The sequence below is a fragment of the Carcharhinus amblyrhynchos genome, unplaced genomic scaffold (genome assembly GCF_965287045.1).
Source record: "Carcharhinus amblyrhynchos unplaced genomic scaffold, sCarAmb.v2.hapA chromosome_204, whole genome shotgun sequence".
Lineage (NCBI taxonomy): Eukaryota > Metazoa > Chordata > Chondrichthyes > Carcharhiniformes > Carcharhinidae > Carcharhinus > Carcharhinus amblyrhynchos.
Genome location: NW_027649944.1, coordinates 66,335 through 87,967, shown reverse-complemented (window position 1 = coordinate 87,967; position 21,633 = coordinate 66,335). Strand labels below are relative to the sequence as shown.

Here is a 21,633-nt window from a genome sequence, read left to right as displayed (position 1 = left end):
GCACTCCCTCAGCACTGACCCTCTGACAGTGCAGCGCTCCCTCAGTACTGACCCTCTGACAGTGCAGCGCTCCCTCAGCACTGACCCTCTGACAGTGCGGCACTCCCTCAGCACTGACCCTCTGACAGTGCGGCACTCCCTCAGCACTGACCCTCTGACAGTGCGGCACTCCCTCAGCACTGACCCTCTGACAGTGCGGCACTCCCTCAGCACTGACCCTCTGACAGTGCGGCGCTCCCTCAGTACTGACCCTCTGACAGTGCGGCGCTCCCTCCATATTCCCCCAGTAGAGTTAAAGTTAAAGTTTATTCATTCGTCAGAAGTAAGCTTACATTAACACTGCAATGAAGTTACTGTGAAAATGTCCTTGTGGTCACAGTCCAGCCCCTGTTGGGGTTACACTGAGGGAGAATTTAGCACGGCCAATGCACCCTAACCAGCACAACTTTCAGACTGTGGGAGGAGACCGGAGCACCCGGAGGAAACCCACGCAGACACGGGGAGAATGTGCAGGTTCCACCCAGACAGTGACCTGAGCTGGGAATCGAACCCGGGTCTCTGAGGCAGCCCTGCTAACCACCTTGCTGCCGTCCTGCCCCGACACGTGTGTTAAATCTGACATGTGTTGTTCTGTGAAACATGTCTCATTACTTTTTGTGAGTGAGAGTCAGTGTTTCGTGTCAGTGTGGGTTCCAGGTGCCTGTGCTGAGTGTGTCGAATGGGTTGTGTCCTGGTCTGTATATTTGCCGGGGGGGGGGGGGGTTTATTGACAGGGAGACTGCAGCTTGCTTCCCTGGCTCTGTGTGTGTGTGGATGTGACGCTAGGACCTGCTGTCTCAGCACACACACAGCACAAGATTCATGTGAATTGGATCAGTGAGGTTATTGCGAGCTTTGGTGCGGTGGCAGCCCTGAGTGTCAGACAGGGAGATGGAGGTAAGGGGGTGTGGGTGTTGTTTTAGTGGCTCTACCTCTTTGCAGACGGAGTGAGGTTGAGATTATGGTGTGTGTTCTGGGGCAGGTTGTGGGAAGGTTCACATCGCTCCCCTCTCTCTCTCTCCAGCGACACAGGCAGCTGGGGGTGGGGACTGCTGTCGGCTCTTGCGGAGCTGGTTCAGGGTAACTCTGTCCCTGCGATCCTCTGCACCATCAGTCAAGGTCAGAGACAGAAAGAGAGTCAGAGCTACAGCTCCCTGTGAGGGGGGTGGGGGGAAGAGAGACTGACTTCCAATTTCACAAGCACTAAATCCGCCTCAGTGGATTCAAACATGCTTACAGTGTCCCTTTCTGACCGTTAGACAGTGTGTGTGTACCCATGACATGTGTCTCTGTATGTACATGGCATGTGTCCCTGAGTGAACATATGTGTCCCTGAGTGAACATGACATGTGTCTCTGTATGTACATGGCATGTGTCCCTGAGTGAACATATGTGTCCCTGAGTGAACATGGCATGTGTCCCTGAGTGAACATATGTGTCCCTGAGTGAACATGACATGTGTCCCTGAGTGAACATATGTGTCCCTGTGTATACATGACATGTGTCCCTGTGTGTACATGACATGTGTCCCTGTGTGGACATGACATGTGTCCCTGTGTGTGCATGACATGTGTCCCTGTGTATACATGACGTGTCCCTGTGTGTACATGGCATCTGTCCCTGTGTGTACATGACATGTGTCTCTGTGTGTACATGACTTGTGTCCCTGTGTGTACATGACGTGTGTCCCTGTGTGTATACATGATGTGTGTCTGTGTGTGTATGCACAATGTGTGCATGTTGTGCTGTGTGTATACATGATGTGGGGGGTGTGAAATTTGCCAATGCTATTCAGGGGGGTTTGAACTAATTCAGCAGGGGGATGGGAACCTGAATTGTAGCTCCAGTGTTCAGGAGGTTGAGAGTGATGAGGCCATGGATAATGTTTAAAGGTCGCAGGAGTGTACCCACAGGCGGGAAGGTGGTTTGAAGTGTGTCTACACTTCAAACCACCAGGAGCATTCGGAATAAGGTGGATGAACTTGCAGCCTGGATTGGTGCCTGGGACTTCGATATTGTGGCCATTTCAGAGACATGGATAGAGCAGGGACAGGAATGGTTGTTGCGGGTTCTGGGGTTCAGATGTTTCAGTCAGAGCAGAGAAGGCAGTAGAAGAGGGGGAGGCGTGGCATTGTTAGTCAAGGACAGTATTACGGTGGCAGAAAGGACGTTTGATGTGGACCTGTCTATTGAGGTAGTATGGGCTGAGATTAGAAACAGGAAAGGAGAGGTCACCCTGCTGGGAGTTTTTTATAGGCCTCCAAAAAGTTCCAGGGATGTAGAGGAAAGGATTGCAAAGATGATCCTGGACCGGAGCAAAAGTAACAGGGTAGTTGTTATGGGGGACTTTAACTTTACAAATATCGATTGGAAAAGCTATAGTTCAAGCGCGTTAGAGGGGTCAGTTTTTGTCCAATGTGTGCAGGAAAGTTTCCTGACACAGTATGTAGGTAGGCCAACAAGAGGTGAGGCTACATTGGATTTGGTACTGAGTAATGAACCAGACCAGGTGTTAGACTTGGAGGTAGGTGAGCACTTTGGTGATAGTGACCACAATTCGGTTACGTTTACCTTAGTAATGGAAAGGGACAGGTATATACTGAAGGGCAGAAGTTATAGCTGGGGGAAAGGTAATTATGAGGCTATTAGGCGAGATTTAGGATACATAGTTAGAATAGGAAATTGCAGGGGCTGGGAACAACTGAAATGTGGAGCTTGTTCGTGGAGCTTATTCAAGGAGCAGCTACTGCGAGTCCTTGATAAATATGTACCTGTCAGGCAGGGAGGAAGTGGTCGAGAGAGGGAACCGTGGTGTACTAAGGAAGTTGAATCTTTGGTGCAGAGGAAGAAGGATGCTTATGTAAAGATGAGATGTGAAGGCTCAGTTAGGGCACTGGAGAGTTACAAATTAGCCAGGAAGGAGCTAAAGAGAGAGTTGAGAAGAGCTAGAAGAGGACATGAGAAGACTTTGGCGGATAGGATCAAGGAGAACCCCAAAGCTTTCTATAGGTATGTTAAGAATAAAAGATTGGTTAGGGCAAGATTAGGGCCAGTCAGGGACAGTAGTGGGAAGTTGTGTATGGAGCCTGAAGAGATAGGAGAGGCACTAAATGAATATTTTTTATCAGTATTCACACAGGAAAGAGTCAGCGTAGTGGAGGAGAATACTGAGATACAGGCTTTTAGACTAGATGGGATTGAGGTACATAAGGAGGAGGTGTTAGCAATTCTCGAGAGTATGAAAATAGATAAGTCCCCTGGGCTGGATGGGATTTTTCCTAGGATTCTCTGGGAGGCTAGGGAGGAGATTGCAGAGCCTTTGGCTTTGATCTTCATGTCATCATTGGCTACAGGTATAGTGTCTGACGACTGGAGGATAGCAAATGTTGTCCCCTTGTTCAAGAAGGGGAGTAGAGACCATCCTGGGAATTATAGACCGGTGAGCCTTGCTTCTGTTGTGGGCAAAGTTTTGGAAAGAATTATAAGGGATAGGATTTATAATCATCTAGAGAGAAATAAATTGATTAGGGATAGTCAACACGGTTTTGTGAAGGGTAGGTCATGCCTCACAAACCTTATCGAGTTTTTTGAAAAGGTGACCAAAGGGGTGGATAAGGGTAAGGCAGTTGATGTGGTGTATATGGATTTTAGCAAAGGGTTTAATAAGGTTCCCCATGGTAGGCTACTGCAGAAAATGCAGATGCATGGGATTGAGGGTGATTTAGCAGTTTGGATCAGGAATTGGCTAGCTGATAGAAGACAGAGGGTGGTGGTTGATGGGAAATATTCAACCTGGAATTCAGTTACATGTGGTGTACCTCAGGGATCTGTTTTGGGGCCGCAGCTGTTGTCATTTTTATAAATGACCTAGATGAGGGTGTAGAAGGATGGGTTAGTAAATTTGCTGACGACACCAAAGTCGGAGGAGTTGTAGACAGTGAGGATGGATGTTACAGTTTGCAGAGGGACATAGATAAGCTGCAGAGCTGGGCCGAGAGGTGGCAAATGGAGTTTAATGTGGAAAAGTGTGAGGTGATTCACTTTGGAAGGAGTAACAGGAATACAGAGTACTGAGCGAATGGTAAGATACTTGGTAGTGTGGATAAGCAGAGAGATCTCGGTGTCCATGTGCATAGATCCCTGAATTCCAGTGAGTATAGCCCCAGTCTACTTAGTCTCTCCTCATAAACCAACCCTCTCAACTCTGGAATCAACCTAGTGAATCTCCCCTGCACCCCCTCCAGTGCCAGTATCTCCTCTCTATCCTTTCTCATGATCTCCACAAACTCCAGTGTGATTGAGAAATCGCCCAGAACTTGGTCATATCCCTTTAGTTAGCAGAGAATGGCTCCCTGCATATCTCACTTTGAGGACTTGGCAATGGTCTACATTATGAGCTTGATTAGTTATCTGGCATTCTCCATGGCAGCCCCCCAAATCAGTCAACCAACCCCCTATCTCCTGCAGCATAAATGGTGATTGTTTCAAATTTGGCATTCTTGTGTTTAATCTGATGAGTACAACATGAAAAACTTCAACAACATGTTGCTCTTTTCAGCAATGTGTCAAATCATGTTGGGGCCTTGCTGTGGAGAGAATTAAAATGCCATCTGTTGATTGGCCATGCTAAATTGCCCCTCAGTGTCGGGGGGGGAGCTAGGAGGGTAAATATGTGGGGTTTTGGGGATAGGACCTGGGTTGTTGTTGAGGGCTCAATGGGCCAAATGGCCTCTTTCCACACTGTAGTTCTATAACTATGAATTCTCTCTGCCTATGTGCTTGGCTTCTCTCCTTCTCAATCCTCCTTTAAATCTTCCATCTCTGACCATTCCACAGCTGTCCAATTCCCTCTTTGAAGGATCTTTGAAGTTGAGTTTTGATGTTAAGAGCAGTTGTAAAGTGTGAGAGGTCTTTTAGAATTCAGCTGCTCCCAGTGAACAGGGAGCGATGTATCACTCGCTGTTCCTTGTTGCGATTTGGTTCTTGGGCTGTTTTATGAGTTGAAGTCAGTGACTGGGGAAAGTTGACAACCTCTTGATGAACTATCAGCAAAAACATTCTGGAAGGCAGACAGCTGTTTTGGTCATAACGCTTGTAACATAAATGCAGAAATAATTTCAGAGCCTTGCTGTTCCCCCGGCTTCTCTGACTCCTATTTCACATTGCGTTCGTCCAGAGATGTGTGGAACAATTCGTCTTGGAAAATTTCACTCAAGATTCATTGCAAGTTATTGAAAAGAAGTACAAAAAAATCATTTTATTGCCTTTAAGCTGCATACCTGTTGTGCTACTAAAATATGATTCCATTAGGACCTTCCTCTCTGCTTTCTGTTTTTTGTGTAATAATTTTACATGTAAATAATTCCACTTCCCCAGCTGAACAAGATCCTACTGCAATTTTTGATAACCTTCCTCATTGTCTACAAGACCACCTATTTTAACATCATCTGTAAACATACTGATCATGCCTTGTACAACCTCATCCAAATCATTGATCTAGATAACAATCAGCAATGGGCACAGCACTGACCCCTGACGCACACCATTCGTCACAGCCTGACAAGCATCCTTCCACCATCACCCTCTGCTTCCTACCATCAGACTAATTGTATATCCAGATTGCCAGCTCTCCCTGGATTCCACACGGTCTACCCTTCCAGCCTGTCATGTGGAACCTTATCAAAGGTCTTGCTGAAGTCCATATAGACTACATCTACCGTCCTGCCCTTATCAACCTTCCCTGTATCTTCATCAAAGAACTCTAACAAATTTGGAAGGCATAATCTCCCATGCTGAGACCCGTGCTCACTACTCCTAACCAAACCCTGTCTTTCCACATGACTGGAAATCTTATCCCTCGGAATCCTCTCAGTAACTTACCCACCACAGGTGTTAGCCTTACCGATCTATAATGCCCAGGATTTCCTCTGCAGCTCTCCTTAAAGAAGGACACAACATTTGGTACCTTTCAGTCTTCTGATAACTCACCCGTGGCTAACGATGATGCAGATATATCAGCCAGGGCCCCGCAATTTCTTCTCGAGCCTCACACAGTGTTCTTGGATATACAGGGCCAGGAGATTTATCCACCTTTATACATTTTAATATGTACATCGCCTTCTCTTCTGTAATGTGAACTGTCCCTACTATACCGTCTCTAACTTTCCCAGTTTCCCATGTCTCACTCCACAGGGGAGAGATATTCATTGAGAACCTTGACCATCTCCTGCGGTTCCACATGTGTGTCCACTTTGGTCCTTGAGGGGTCCTATTCTCTCCGGCATTGGTAGCTGTACCTTCAATCTCCACGGTCCTGAGCCCAGGAACCATCTCCTGAAGTCACACTGCGCTGCCCCCTCTCTTTGCTGTTTTGACCAAGCTATTTATTGTCTGTACTTATAACTCCTTATGACGCATTTTGTTTGGCACTTTTTCACAGATGATAATTGTTCATCGGTCAGAACGTTGAATACAGGAGTTGGGACGTCTTGTTGAAGTTGTACAAGACATTGGTAAGGCTACACTTGGAATACTGTGTACAGTTCTGGTCACCCTATTATAGAAAGGATATTATTAAACCAGAAAGAGTGCAGAAAAGATTTACGAGGATGCTACTGGGACTTGATGGATTGAGTTATAAAGAGAGGCTGGATAAACTGGGACTTTTTTCTCTGGAGTGCAGGAGGCTGAGGGGTGATCTTATAGAGATCTATAAAATAATGAGGGACACAGATCAGCTAGATAGTCAATATCTTTTCCCCAAAGGTAGGGGAGTCTAAAACTAGAGGACATAGGTTTAAGGTGAGAGGGGAAAGATACAAAAGTGTCCAGAGGGGCAATTTTTTTCACACAGAGGGTGGTGAGTGTCTGGAACAAGCTGCCAGAGGTAGTAGTAGAGGTGAGTACAATTTTGTCTTTTAAAAACCATTTAGACAGTTACGTGGGTACGATGGGTATAGAAGGATATGGGCCAAATGCGGGCAATTGGGATTAGCTTAGCGATTTATTAAAAGGGTGGTGGTGTGATAAATTGAGGCTGTTTTCATGTTGTAAAACTTTATGACTCTGTAAAGGTGTTTATAATGAAATATTATAGCAATTAAAGGTGAGAAATCTCTAATTGGTCACACCCTGGATTTGACATTCAGCCAAATCTGTGTTTATGACGGGTGGGACCAGAGATTTCCACTGGGGTGAAGAGCTGGAATGTTCTGCCCAGTGCAACTTGATGTTGTAATCAGAGGTGACCTTTCATCTAAAGTTCAGGTCAGCGCGGGGGAACTGCACTTTGTAATGAACTCTGGACTCTGTGTGGCTGTCAGGTTAGTAAATGGAGTTTGGTGCTGAGATTGGACAAATTAGCCTGATTATATTAATGCTAATTGATGAACAGGAGTCAGTTGGATGGCAGCGGTGTGAGAGTTGGACAAGGGTTCCAGGGGATTGACAGGCAGTACTGGGAGAGTGTCAGCTCCCTGTCAGGTGAGCACAGGCATTTGTCCACATTAATTCTTCCAGAAAGTCCTGACATTCAGTTGTGTGGTATTGGCTGGAGTTGTTAACTGAATCTTTGTTCTGTCTGGGGTGTGAGCAGCCGTTTTGAGAGCAGTACTATTTATACTGAGAAAAGTGCTGGGGAAACAGATTCCAAAGAGCCAGTCAGACAGTGGCCAGGAACTGTGTTAGTCTGGCACTGGTTTCTGTCCAAAGGACAGCAGCTTCCCTCATGGACGAGTAACTCAGAGACATAGCTGTCTCCAATAATCTCAGCATTTTAACTCCAAGAGTTTCATTTTAATTCTTGGTCACTTTGTACTCAAGGAAGAATTTACTAATACCTGTCTGAGCTTGACCGTGTCTCTTATCTGATTTATTTATTTTAAAACAGTATTCTGGACCGAGCATTTCTTTATCTTAGTGTCCATTTGTGTCTAATTGGGTGAGGGCCAAATGACCTCCTCCTGTTGCAATGGTTTTTTTCACGGGAAGTTGTGATTTAAAAACCCTTACTGCCGGCTCTCCCTCCGTGCTAACCTTTCTCAAATATCCCCAATCGGATTCTGTCTTCAATTCAGCATCTCCCCAGACTGGAACTGTGTCCAGCTGGGTCACCCGAGACACAGTCAGGAGAAAGAGACCAGAACAGTCTGGGCTGGGATTCTCCCAAAAACATTCCGAGTCCCGAATTAGCTGGAAAACAGGACTAACTCTGGCTGTGCTTCTTTTAGTGGGATTTTCAGATTGTATCTCCAACTCTGACCACTGCCCTAGTGGGATTCCCCCTGAAAATTAGGGCCCTATTCCCACTGGAGAGGCCGGCAGTGTATCACTGAGTGCGCCACTGTGCGTGCGCCAATCGGTCAGCGATCAGCCTCCCCATCGCTGGCCAACCTCGCAACACCCCCCGGCCCGTCGCTGGCCTCCTGACAACAGCCCCCCCAACCACTGTCCTCCTGGAAGTCTCTGGGCCAGCACCAATGTCTCCCCCCAACTTCTCCAGCCAGCCCCAATCTCCCCGTCCACTGGCCAATCCCAATCGCCATCTTCCCTCCCTCTATCACCAATCCTGAATGCAGAGAGGCAGCGAGAACCCCCCCACTCTCCCCCACAAGAGCAGCGCAGTGGGCTGGGAGGATCTCCCCCATTGTGTGTGCGAGAGGAATGATTAAGGACACATTATTTTTATCCAATTTCATTGAAACTTCTGACAAATTAATGGAGAGGGCTGTTGAGGGTAAGGTGGTCGATACGTACATTCATTTCCAAAATATGTTTTGTGAAGGAAGGAGCGACATTCTTGTGAATGGAATGAAAGGTGAGAGGAAGCAGGGGAATGGGATGGATAGGAAGGGTATCATCATCATTAAAGAACGTTCTTCAGAGTTATAGGAAGGTTTACAGTGGGATTTCCCCCCCAGGGATTAGTGTTGTTTTCCCTGTGATATATTAATTTTACACCCAGGGATTTAGTGTCCCAATCTGTGGTGGGATTATGTACGTCCCACTGTCATATCTCAGTGTCAGGTTTAAAAGGCAGTCGACATCACTGACCCACTGCTGAAGGGAAACGTGAATCTCCGGGAATATTTGGAAAGCTTCTCAAAGAAACTGAAGCTGGGGATCCGGATAGATACCTCCCCCACCCCACCCCGCCACTGCTGTCCCTGTCCTGGGAGTGTTTGATGGGGGACAGTGTAGAGGGAGCTTTACTCTGTATCTAACCCCGTGCTGTACCTGTCCTGGGAGTGTTTGATGGGGCGACAGTGTAGAGGGAGCTTTACTCTGTATCTAACCCCGTGCTGTACCTGTCCTGGGAGTGTTTGATGGGGGACAGTGTAGAGGGAGCTTTACTCTGTATCTAACCCCGTGCTGTACCTGTCCTGGGAGTGTTTGATGGGGACAGTGTAGAGGGAGCTTTACTCTGTATCTAACCCCGTGCTGTACCTGTCCTGGGAGTGTTTGATGGGGACAGTGTAGAGGGAGCTTTACTCTGTATCTAACCCCGTGCTGTACCTGTCCTGGGAGTGTTTGATGGGGACAGTGTAGAGGGAGCTTTACTCTGTATCTAACCCCGTGCTGTACCTGTCCTGGGAGTGTTTGATGGGGGGACAGTGTAGAGGGAGCTTTACTCTGTATCTAACCCTGTGCTGTACCTGTCCTGGGAGTGTTTGATGGGGACAGTGTAGAGGGAGCTTTACTCTGTATCTAACCCCGTGCTGTACCTGTCCTTGGAGTGTTTGATGGGGACAGTGTAGAAGGAGTTTTACTCTGTATCTAACCCCGTGCTGTACCTGTCCTGGGAGTGTTTGATGGGGGGACAGTGTAGAGGGAGCTTTACTCTGTATCTAACCCTGTGCTGTACCTGTCCTGGAGTGTTTGATGGGGACAGTGTAGAGGGAGCTTTACTCTGTATCTAACCCCGTGCTGTACCTGTCCTGGGAGTGTTTGATGGGGACAGTGTAGAGGGAGCTTTACTCTGTATCTAACCCCGTGCTGTACCTGTCCTGGGAGTGTTTGATGGGGACAGTGTAGAGGGACCTTTACTCTGTATCTAACCCCGTGCTGTACCTGTCCTGGGAGTGTTTGATGGAGGGACAGTGTAGAGGGAGCTTTACTCTGTATCTAACCCTGTGCTGTACCTGTCCTGGGAGTGTTTGATGGGGACAGTGTAGAGGGAGCTTTACTCTGTATCTAACCCCGTGCTGTACCTGTCCTGGGAGTGTTTGATGGGGACAGTGTAGAGGGAGCTTTACTCTGTATCTAACCCCATGTTGTACCTGTCCTGGGAGTGTTTGATGGAGGGACAGTGTAGAGGGAGCTTTACTCTGTATCTAACCCCGTGCTGTACCTGTCCTGGGAGTGTTTGATGGGGACAGTGTAGAGAGAGCTTTACTCTGTATCTAACCCCGTGCTGTACCTGTCCTGGGAGTGTTTGATGGGAAAGGATGCAGGAAAGGATGTCCCCAGGGATGGTACATTGGGGAGACCATGCAGACGTTACAACAACGGATGAATGAACATGGCTCGACAATCACCAGGCAAGACTGTTCCCTTCCTGTTGGCGAACACTTCAGTGGTCACGGGCATTCAGCCTCTGACCTTCGGGTAAGCATTCTCCAAGGCGGCCTTCACGACACACGACAGCGCAGAGTCGCTGAGCAGAGACTAATAGCCAAGTTCCGCACACATGAGGGCGGTCTCAACAGGGATCTCTCACACATGAACAGGGTTCATGTCGCAATCGCACTATCTGTAACTCCCATGACTTGCCTGGGTTTGCAAAACCTCACTAGCTGTCCTGTCTGGAGACAATACACATCTCTTTAACCTGCGCTTAACCCTCTCTCCACTCACATTGTCTGCACCTTTAAGACTTGAATAGCAGGTTAGTTGTAAAGACTCACATTCTAATCAGTAATCTGTAAACTGTGTGTGACTTTATATGCACTGTTTGTGATCAGAACTCTGCACTCACCTGACAAAGGAACTGCGATTCCAAAAGCTTGTGGGTTGACTATCTAATAAACTTGTTGGACTTTACCCTGGTGTTGTGAGACTTCTTACTGTGTTTACCCCAGTCCAACACCAGCGTCTCCACATCAGTGTTTGATGGGAACAGTGTAGAGGGAGCGTTACTCTGTATCTAACCCTGTGCTGTACCTGTCCTGGGAGTGTTTGATGGGGACAGTGTAGAGGGAGCTTTACTCTGTATCTAACCCTGTGCTGTACCTGTCCTGGGAGTGTTTGATGCAGGGACAGTGTAGAGAGAGCTTTACTCTGTATCTAACCCCGTGCTGTACCTGTCCTGGGAGTGTTTGATGCAGGGACAGTGTAGAGGGAGCTTTACTCTGTATCTAACCCCGTGCTGTACCTGTCCTGGGAGTGTTTGATGGGGGGACAGTGTAGAGGGAGCATTACTCTGTATCTAACCCCGTGCTGTACCTGTCCTGGGAGTGTTTGATGGGGACAGTGTACAGGGAGCTTTACTCTGTATCTAACCCCGTGCTGTACCTGTCCTGGGAGTGTTTGATGGGGGACAGTGTAGAGGGAGTGTTACTCTGTATCTAACCCTGTGCTATACCTGTCCTGGGAGTGTTTGATGGGGACAGTGTACAGGGAGCTTTACTCTGTATCTAACCCCGTGCTGTACCTGTCCTGGGAGTGTTTGATGGGGGACAGTGTAGAGGGAGCTTTACTCTGTATCTAACCCTGTGCTATACCTGTCCTGGGAGTGTTTGATGGGGACAGTGTACAGGGAGCTTTACTCTGTATCTAACCCCGTGCTGTACCTGTCCTGGGAGTGTTTGATGGGGGACAGTGTAGAGGGAGCTTTACTCTGTATCTAACCCCGTGCTGTACCTGTCCTGGGAGTGTTTGATGGGGACAGTGTAGAGGGAGCTTTACTCTGTATCTAACCCCGTGCTGTCCCTGTCCTGGGAGTGTATTTTCTCTAACTGCGCTCTGTCTGTCTCTGTCTCTCTCTGTTCTGAAGGTCCCTGTTAGCTGTCAGTATCAGCCTGGTTATGCTGATTTCACATGTTGTGTACACCAGTGTAAGGGATCAGAACCTTTTTTGCAGACATGTTATGAGTACTTGCCTGTATTGTATGGGATGTGAAACTGGGGACTGAAGAGGATGTGAAACAGAGGCTGAGTTATTATCGCTTTCTTAAAGAAAGCCTGACGCACTGTAATACCAGCAGCTGTGGTTTCAGAACTGCTTGAGTTGGTGCTGTACTTTCTGTCACATGCAGTACTGCAGAATCAGGTCGGGACAGGGAGAGAGACAGCGAGACGGGGGGAGAGAGACAGCGAGACGGGGGGGAGAGAGACAGCGAGACGGGGGGAGAGAGACAGCGAGACGGGGGGAGAGAGACAGCGAGACACGGGGAGAGAGACAGCGAGACGGGGGGAGAGAGACAGCGAGACGGGGGGGAGAGAGACAGCGAGACGGGGGGAGAGAGACAGCGAGACGGGGGGAGAGAGACAGCGAGACGGGGGGAGAGAGACAGCGAGACACGGGGAGAGAGACAGCGAGACGGGGGGAGAGAGACAGCGAGACGGGGGGAGAGAGACAGCGAGACGGGGGGAGAGAGACAGCGAGACGGGGGGAGAGAGACAGCGAGACACGGGGAGAGAGACAGCGAGACGGGGGGAGAGAGACAGCGAGACACGGGGAGAGAGACAGCGAGACGGGGGGAGAGAGACAGCGAGACGGGGGGAGAGAGACAGCGAGACACGGGGAGAGAGACAGCGAGACGGGGGGAGAGAGACAGCGAGACGGGGGGAGAGAGACAGCGAGACACGGGGAGAGAGACAGCGAGACGGGGGGAGAGAGACAGCGAGACGGGGGGAGAGAGACAGCGAGACACGGGGAGAGAGACAGCGAGACGGGGGGAGAGAGACAGCGAGACGGGGGGAGAGAGACAGCGAGACACGGGGAGAGAGACAGCGAGACGGGGGGAGAGAGACAGCGAGACGGGGGGAGAGAGACAGCGAGACACGGGGAGAGAGACAGCGAGACGGGGGGAGAGAGACAGCGAGACGGGGGGAGAGAGACAGCGAGACGGGGGGAGAGAGACAGCGAGACGGGGGGAGAGAGACAGCGAGACGGGGGAGAGAGACAGCGAGACGGGGGAGAGAGACAGCGAGACGGGGGGAGAGAGACAGCGAGACGGGGGGAGAGAGACAGCGAGACGGGGGGAGAGAGACAGCGAGACGGGGGGAGAGAGACAGCGAGACGGGGGGAGAGAGACAGCGAGACGGGGGGAGAGAGACAGCGAGACGGGGGGAGAGAGACAGCGAGACGGGGGGAGAGAGACAGCGAGACGGGGGAGAGAGACAGCGAGACGGGGGGAGAGAGACAGCGAGACGGGGGAGAGAGACAGCGAGACGGGGGGAGAGAGACAGCGAGACGGGGGAGAGAGACAGCGAGACGGGGGGAGAGAGACAGCGAGACGGGGGGAGAGAGACAGCGAGACGGGGGAGAGAGACAGCGAGACGGGGGGAGAGAGACAGCGAGACGGGGGGAGAGAGACAGCGAGACGGGGGGAGAGAGACAGCGAGACGGGGGAGAGAGACAGCGAGACGGGGGGAGAGAGACAGCGAGACGGGGGGAGAGAGACAGCGAGACGGGGGGAGAGAGACAGCGAGACGGGGGGAGAGAGACAGCGAGACGGGGGGAGAGAGACAGCGAGACGGGGGGAGAGAGACAGCGAGACGGGGGGAGAGAGACAGCGAGACGGGGGAGAGAGACAGCGAGACGGGGGGAGAGAGACAGCGAGACGGGGGAGAGAGACAGCGAGACGGGGGGAGAGAGACAGCGAGACGGGGGAGAGAGACAGCGAGACGGGGGGAGAGAGACAGCGAGACGGGGGGAGAGAGACAGCGAGACGGGGGAGAGAGACAGCGAGACGGGGGGAGAGAGACAGCGAGACGGGGGGAGAGAGACAGCGAGACGGGGGAGAGAGACAGCGAGACGGGGGGAGAGAGACAGCGAGACGGGGGGAGAGAGACAGCGAGACGGGGGAGAGAGACAGCGAGACGGGGGGAGAGAGACAGCGAGACGGGGGGGAGAGAGACAGCGAGACACGGGGAGAGAGACAGCGAGACGGGGGGAGAGAGACAGCGAGACGGGGGGGACAGAGGGAGAGAATTGGTGTCTCGCGTAGAGAGAGATGGAGAGAGGCTGACAGACCGTCCATGGGGCAGGCAGAGGGGGGTAAAGAAAGGTCACATTTATTCCTTCATGGTATGTGGGTATCGCTGGCAAGGCCATTTATTGCCCATCCTTAATTGTCCTTGAACCAAGTGTCTTGCCAGGCTATTTCAGAGGGCATTTAGGGTCATACAGTCAGAGAGGTTTACAGCGTGGAATCAGGCCCTTTGGCCCAACTTGTCCATGCTGCCCTTTTTTGTTTTTAACCCTAAGCTAGTCCCAGTTGCCCACATTTGGCCCATATCCCTCTATACCCATCGTACCCATGTAACTGTCTAAACGTTTTTTAAAAGACAAAATTGTACCCGCCTCTACTACTGCCTCTGGCAGCTTGTTCCAGACACTCACCACCCTCTGTGTGAAAAAATTGCCCCTCTGGACACTTTTGTATCTTTCCCCTCTCATCTTAAACTGATGCCCTCTAGTTTTAGACTCCCCTACCTTTGGGAAAAGATATTGACTATCTAGCTGATCTGTGCCCCTCATTATTTTATAGACCTCTATAAGGTCACCCCTCAGTCTCCTACACTCCAGAGAAAAATAATCCCAGTCTATCCAGCCTCTCCTTGTAACTCAATCCATCGAGTCCCAGTAGCATCCTAGTAAATCTTTTCTGGACTCTTTCTAGTTTAATAATATCCTTTCTATAATAAGAACTGTACACAGTATTCCAAGTGTGGCCTTACCAATGTCTTGGACAACTTTAACAAGACGTCCCAACTCCTGTATTCAATGTTCTGACCAATGAAACCAAGCATGCCGAATGCCTTCTTCACCATTCTGTCCACCTGTGACTCCACCTTCAAGGAGCTATGAACCTGTACCCCTAGATCTCTCTGTTCTGTAACTCTCCCCAGTGCCCTACCATCCAGTGCCCAGCACCCAGTGCCCTGAGTAAATCCTGCCCTGGTTCAATCTACCAAAATGCATCACCTCACATTTATCTAAATTAAACTCCATCTACCATTCGTCAGCCCACTGGCCCAATTAATCAAGATCCCATTGCAATTGGAGATAACTTTCCTCACTGTCCACTATGTCACCAATCTTGGTGTCATCTGCAAACTTACTAACCATGTCCCCTATATTCTCATCCAAATCATTAATATAAATGACAAATAACAGTGGGCCCAGCACTGATCCCTGAGGCACATCGCTGGTAAATTCAGTAAGAAGTCTCCCAACGCCAGGTTAGAGTCCAACTAGTTTATTTGATAGTAAACCCACAGGCTTTCGGGGTTTGTCCCTTCATCAGGAGAGTGGAGAGTTCTCAAACTTTTGAGACCAGAACTCTCCACTCTCCTGACGAAGGGACAAACCCCGAAAGCTTGTGGGTTTACTATCAAATAAACCTGTTGGACTCTACCCTGGTGTTGGGAGACTCCTCACTGTGTTTACCCCAGTCCAACGCCAGCATCTCCACATCATAAACACTGCAGGTCACAGGCCTCCAGTTTGAAAAACAATTCTCTACAACCACCCTCTGTCTCTGTCAAGAAGCCAATTTTGTATCTATTTTGATACCTCACCCTGGATCCCTTGAGATTTAACTTAATGTGACACCCTACTCTGCATTACCGTGTCAAAGGCCTGGCTATATTCAGTTTGTTTTTTGCGAGACTTTTCCATCCTTGACACAAAGGCAAACACCAACAGCTGTCAGAATCAAAGTTCTTCATTTGTTCTGGGGAGGTAGGCTGGCGAACCTCAGTGCTGGAAGCTAGTCTGTAAAAAAACGCACAAAGCACCAAGGCTGACCCCCTTTTATACAGATTACAATCCCATCAGGTCAATGTGATTTCAAACAAGACTTAAACAAACATCAGGCAGATTGAGTTTAGGAGTCGGGAGGTAATGCTGCAACTTTATAAGACCCTTGTCATTACGAAAAACTGCAGCAGGCGACGGTGCAGAGGGACCTCGGGGTCCTTGTGCATGAGTCGCAAAAACCCAGCTTGCAGGTGCAGCAGGTGGTCAGGAAGGCGAATGGGATGCTGGCCTTCATAGCGAGGGGGATTGAATATAAAAGTAGGGAGGTCTTGCTGCAACTGTATAGGGCATTGGTGAGGCCACAGCTGGAGTACTGTGTGCAGTTTTGGGCGCCGCACCTGCGCAAGGATATTTTGGACTTGGAGGGAGTGCAGAGGAGGTTTACTAGGCTGATGCCGGAGTTGAGGGGGTTGAGCTATGAGGAGAGGCTGAATAAACTAGGCTTGTACTCGTTAGAGTTTAGAAGAATGAGGGGAGATCTCATTGAGACGTATAAGATGATGAATGGGATGGATAGGATAGAGGTGGAGAGACTCTTCCCGCTCAAAAAAGACAGTAGGACTAGGGGGCACAGCCTCAAGATAAAGGGGAGGCGGTTTAGAACGGAGTTGAGGAGGAACTTCTTCACTCAAAGGGTGGTGAATCTCTGGAATTCTCTGCCCGTTGAAGTGGTGGAGGCTGCCTCGCTAAATATTTTTAAGAAGCGGATTGATGGGTTCTTGATAAGAGAGGGGATTAAGGGTTATGGGGAGAGGGCGGGAAAGTGGAACTGAGCCATGACAGATCAGCCATGATCTTATTGAATGGCGGGGCAGGCTCGAAGGGCTGGATGGCCTACTCCTGCTCCTATTTCTTATGTTCTTATGTTCTTATGTTGTCAGACCCCACTTGGAGTACTGTGCGCAGTTCTGGTCGCCTCACTACAGGAAGGATGTGGAAGCTATTGAGAGGGTGCAGAGGAGATTTACAAGGATGTTGCCTGGACTGGGAGGCATGCCTTATGAAGATAGGTTGAGGGAGCTGGGTCTCTTCTCCCTGGAGAGACGAAGATTGAGAGGCGACCTGATAGAGGTTTATAAGATGTTGAGAGGAATAGATAGGGTGGATTCTCGGAGGCTATTTCCCAGGGCTGAAATGGTCGCTACGAGAGGACACAGGTTTAAGGTGTGGGGAGCAGGGACAGAGGAGATGGCAGGGGTAAGTTTTTCACTCAGAGGGTGGTGAGTGAGTGGAATCGGCTGCCGTCAGTGGTGGTGGAGGCGATCTCGCTGGGGTCTTTTAAAAGACTTCTGGATGAGTATATGGGATCTAATGGGATTGAGAGTTACAGATAGTTCTATGGCTCGGTAGGTATAGATGTGATCGGCGCAACTTGTGGGCCAAAGGGCCTGTTTGTGCTGTAGTGTTCTATGATCTATGTACTCAGTAATTACAGGAATTGCTGTGTTAGAAAGAACATCCTATTAAAATACACATTTACTATTTACACCCCCACCCATCAGAACAGAAACATCATGTCTTTAGGATGCACTATTTGTTAATGCAAAAGAGAACATTATCGCGTACTCAGCTAGCCTGGCTGGGATGGCAGTCATGATGTTAACCTGGGGTTGTGAGGCTTCTTACTGTGTTTCCTCTCAGCTGGGCTCAGCGAGCTGGAGCCTGTGGTTAACCTGTTTTGTTAGTTTGCTCCTGTTTCTCTGCCGTCCTCGCAAGCCCAGTAGCCCACCTTGCCCCCGATGGTGGACATTCACTCTCTAATATCTCATTCCCTCCTTTTCTCATCCCATGATGATTAACTCGTAAATCTTTTTACAGGGGGCTGTTGGAAGAACAGGACAAATAATTAGATAGGGCCTTTGACGGGAAATGAAATGATCAGTGCGAGCGATGGTAATGATTCCTAGATGTACTATCATTTCCCCCCAGTCTCCAAATATGTTACTGACCGGTTACCAGGGGGATTGTAATGATTGAAGTTCTGCCCTTCTGATCTTATCTGCTGTCTCTCTAAGGAGATTAACTCGGCTTGTTATATTTTTGGAGGAATCAGGGATATAGGTGCAACACTCTGTTCCCATGAGAGTGCGTGTGTCTCCCCATTCCACCAGTAAATAATCCAAAGCCATTAGTCGGGCTACCATTCGGATGGCGATCACTTCTGCCGGTAGCCCAGATATCTCCGTACCCACACCCCCCAGACCCTCTGCTGTGTTACTGGCAATTTTCTCCAGAGCTGAGGCCATATCGATCAGTTCTGGGGAAGCTTTGGTTGTACTGTAGAGAAGAGAGCGGAGAGACTGTCATCCAAAATCCCTGTGTTTTTCTGGTAGCCGGTTTTCATCTCAAAAGCTGTATCTCGGGGTGAAGGCGGAGGGAGTCATCACATTGGATATAGGGGACCACCTACACTCGATAGCAAGATGCTGCCCAGTCCCAAGGGAGCCACAGAACATAGAACACTACAGCACAAACAGGCCCTTCGGCCCACGAGTTGCGCCGATCACATCAACACCTACCAATCTATAGACCTATCTATAACCCTCAATCTCATTAAACCCCATATACTCATCCAGAAGTCTTTTAAAAGACCCCAGCGAGTTCGCCTCCACCGCCACTGACGGCAGCCGATTCCACTCACTCACCACCCTCTGAGTGAAAAAATAGATGGTCATGGATAGTTATTGTTTCCGCAGACAAAATAGGTACCATTACACATAATCCTATCGCTCAGTGGTTCAGCATCTACCCTTAGTTGGGCAGTACCGTTAGAACATTCAATTTTCAGCATGTCCCTTTGGTGACCCCCAGTGACAGTCTGGGTGCAGCTCCCACAGCCGACCAGCTCAGTCCCATTTCTAAGGGATATGTACAGATCCGTTCTGCTGATTCATGACAATAAAATGGGGTGGGGAGTCGGCCCTATTGTATTTGGGTTTGAAGCTATGAATTTGGGACATTGGATTACACCCAGCAGTTTCCAGAGTGGAAACATCACCTGTAATATCTACTTGGTAATTACCCCCGATAGTCTGGGACCTGCTTCATCTCCCATATTTAATCCCGTTTTGATGCAATATCCATCCTATAGTTTCCCATGTGGAGAAGGGGAACAAGGGGATCCCTCCTTTGGCCTTTCTAAACAAAGGCACAACATTTGCCACCCTCCAATCTTCAGGCTCCTCACCCGTGACTATCGATGATTCAAATATCTTGGCCAGGGGACCTGCAATTTCCTCCCTAGCCTCCCACTATGTCCTGGGATACACTTCATCGGGTCCCAGGGATTTATCTACCCCCCAGAATCTACCTGACCCTGGAGCTTTACCTCCACTTCCCCAGCTGCTTCCAACAGGACATAGAATGTAGAACACTACAGCACAAACAGGCCCTTCGGCCCACAAGTTGCGCCGATCACACCTATACCTAACAAGCCACAGAACTATCTGTAACTCCCAATCCCATTAAATCCCATATACTCACCCAGAAGTCTTTTAAAAGACCCCAGCGAGTTCGCCTCCACCACCACCGACGGCAGCCGATTCCACTCACTCACCACCCTCTGAGTGAAAAACTTACCCCTGACATCTCCTCCTTACCCCTAACATATTCCTCGCTTCCCTGCGAGACCAAACCCCTGTCTCCCCCAGCCTTAAATATATTCAATCCCACAACCTTCTGGGATGGGGAATTCCAAAGATCCCCAACTCTCTGAGTGAAGGGATTTCTCCCCATCTCAGGCCTCTTATCCTGAGACTCTGCCCCCATGTTTTAGATTCCCCACCAGCGGAAACAATCTCTCAGCATCTCCCCCATCAAACCCCTTCAGAATCCTGGAGCTTTCACTCAGATCACCTCCCGATCTTCATCCAGAGAATCGAGATCCAGTTTACTCAGCAGCTCCTTATAGGACAACCTCTGATCACAACCCTGGGGAAGAGCAGATGGTTTTGTGATACAGCATTGGGTGTTGGGGGTATATGGAGTGGAATTTGACACGAGGACAATGCTGCATCATCTAACAGATCGGCAGGAAGTGAGGTCCACACTCTGAAAGCAGCTTGAAGAAAGAGCAACCTCTACAGACACCAGAGTTTCCAGATTTCTGCCTGATTACCGAACAACCCCTCACATGACTCCCAAATAGCCCAGGCTGAGTTAGAATCATAGAATCCCGACTGTGTCATTGAGTCTGCACTGACAACAATCCCACCCAACCCCTATCCCTGTAACCCCACATATTTACCCGCTAATCCCACTAACCTACACGTCTCAGGACACTAAGGGGCAATTTAGCATGGCCAACCCACCTAACCCGCATATCTTTGGACTATGGGAGGAAACCCACGCAGACATGGGGAGAACGTACAAACTCCACACAGTCACCAGAGGTTGGAATTGAACCTGGGTGTGTGGGCTGTGAGGCAGCAGTGCTAATCACCGTGTCACCCTGAGTTGCTCAGGAACATACAACTCCACACCAGGTAGAACTGGTCTTCCCAAACCTCGAGGGAGGGGTGTGGGGGGGTGGAAAGAACCCAGTGCCAAGCCCACAGCAACCCCAGCTGGGAGAGACACTGACAGGCAGGGGATCAAATATCATTAAAAAGGCCCCATGTGGTTACGGTCAGCTGGAAGACAGAGCCTGTATTGTATAAAGTCCATCATTCTGAGGAAACACTCAGACCATTTGAGAGCCTTCGATTCTCAGGTTGTTCTGAAACCAGTGATGACCAGCACACTGGGCAAGTTAATGTTGTCTACATGGGCTTTAGCAAGGCCTTTGACAAGGTACCACATGGTAGGCTGTTGCATAAAGTTAAATCTCACGGGATCCAGGGTGAGATAGCTAAATGGATACAAAATTGGCTTCTTGACAGAAGCCAGAGGGTGGTTGTAGAGAGTTGTTTTTCAGACTGGAGGCCTGTGACCAGCGATGTGCCTCAGGGAACAGTGCTGGGCCCACTGTTATTTGTCATTTATATTAATGATTTGGATGAGAATATAGGAGACATGGTTAGTGAGTTTGCAGATGACAATAAGATTGGTGAACATAAGAACATAAGAAATAGGAGCAGGAGTAGGCCATCTAGCCCTTCGAGCCTGCCCCGCCATTCAATAAGATCATGGCTGATCTGTCGTGGCTCAGTTCCACATTCCTGCCCTCTCCCCATAACCCTTAATCCCCTCTCTTATCAAGAACCCATCAACCCGCTTCTTAAAAATATTTAGCGAGGCAGCCTCCACCACTTCAACGGGCAGAGAATTCCAGAGATTCACCACCCTTTGAGTGAAGAAGTTCCTCCTCAACTCCGTTCTAAACCGCCTCCCCTTTATCTTGAGGCTGTGCCCCCTAGCCCTACTGTCCTTTCTGAGTGGGAAGAGTCTCTCCACCTCTATCCTATCCATCCCATTCATCATCTTATACGTCTCAATGAGATCTCCCCTCATTCTTCTAAACTCTAACGAGTACAAGCCTACTTTATTCAGCCTCTCCTCATAGCTCAATCCCCTCAACTCCGGTATCAGCCTAGTAAACCTCCTCTGCACTCCCTCCAGAGCCAAAATATCCTTGCGCAAGTGTGGCGCCCAAAACTGCACACAGT

The 21,633-nt window shown here is 49.5% G+C and overlaps 1 long non-coding RNA gene across 1 annotated transcript in view; it reads left to right on the top strand.

Moving 5' to 3' along the window:
* Nucleotides 1–834: 834 nt before the first annotated feature.
* LOC145338872 (uncharacterized) overlaps nucleotides 835–21,633 on the top strand; it is a 64,036-nt gene continuing 43,237 nt past the window's right edge. Inside the window, exons 1-2 of the long non-coding RNA XR_013885920.1 lie at nucleotides 835–936; nucleotides 6,479–6,551. This is a non-coding gene — a long non-coding RNA (uncharacterized LOC145338872). The remainder of the gene's footprint in view (nucleotides 937–6,478; nucleotides 6,552–21,633) is intronic.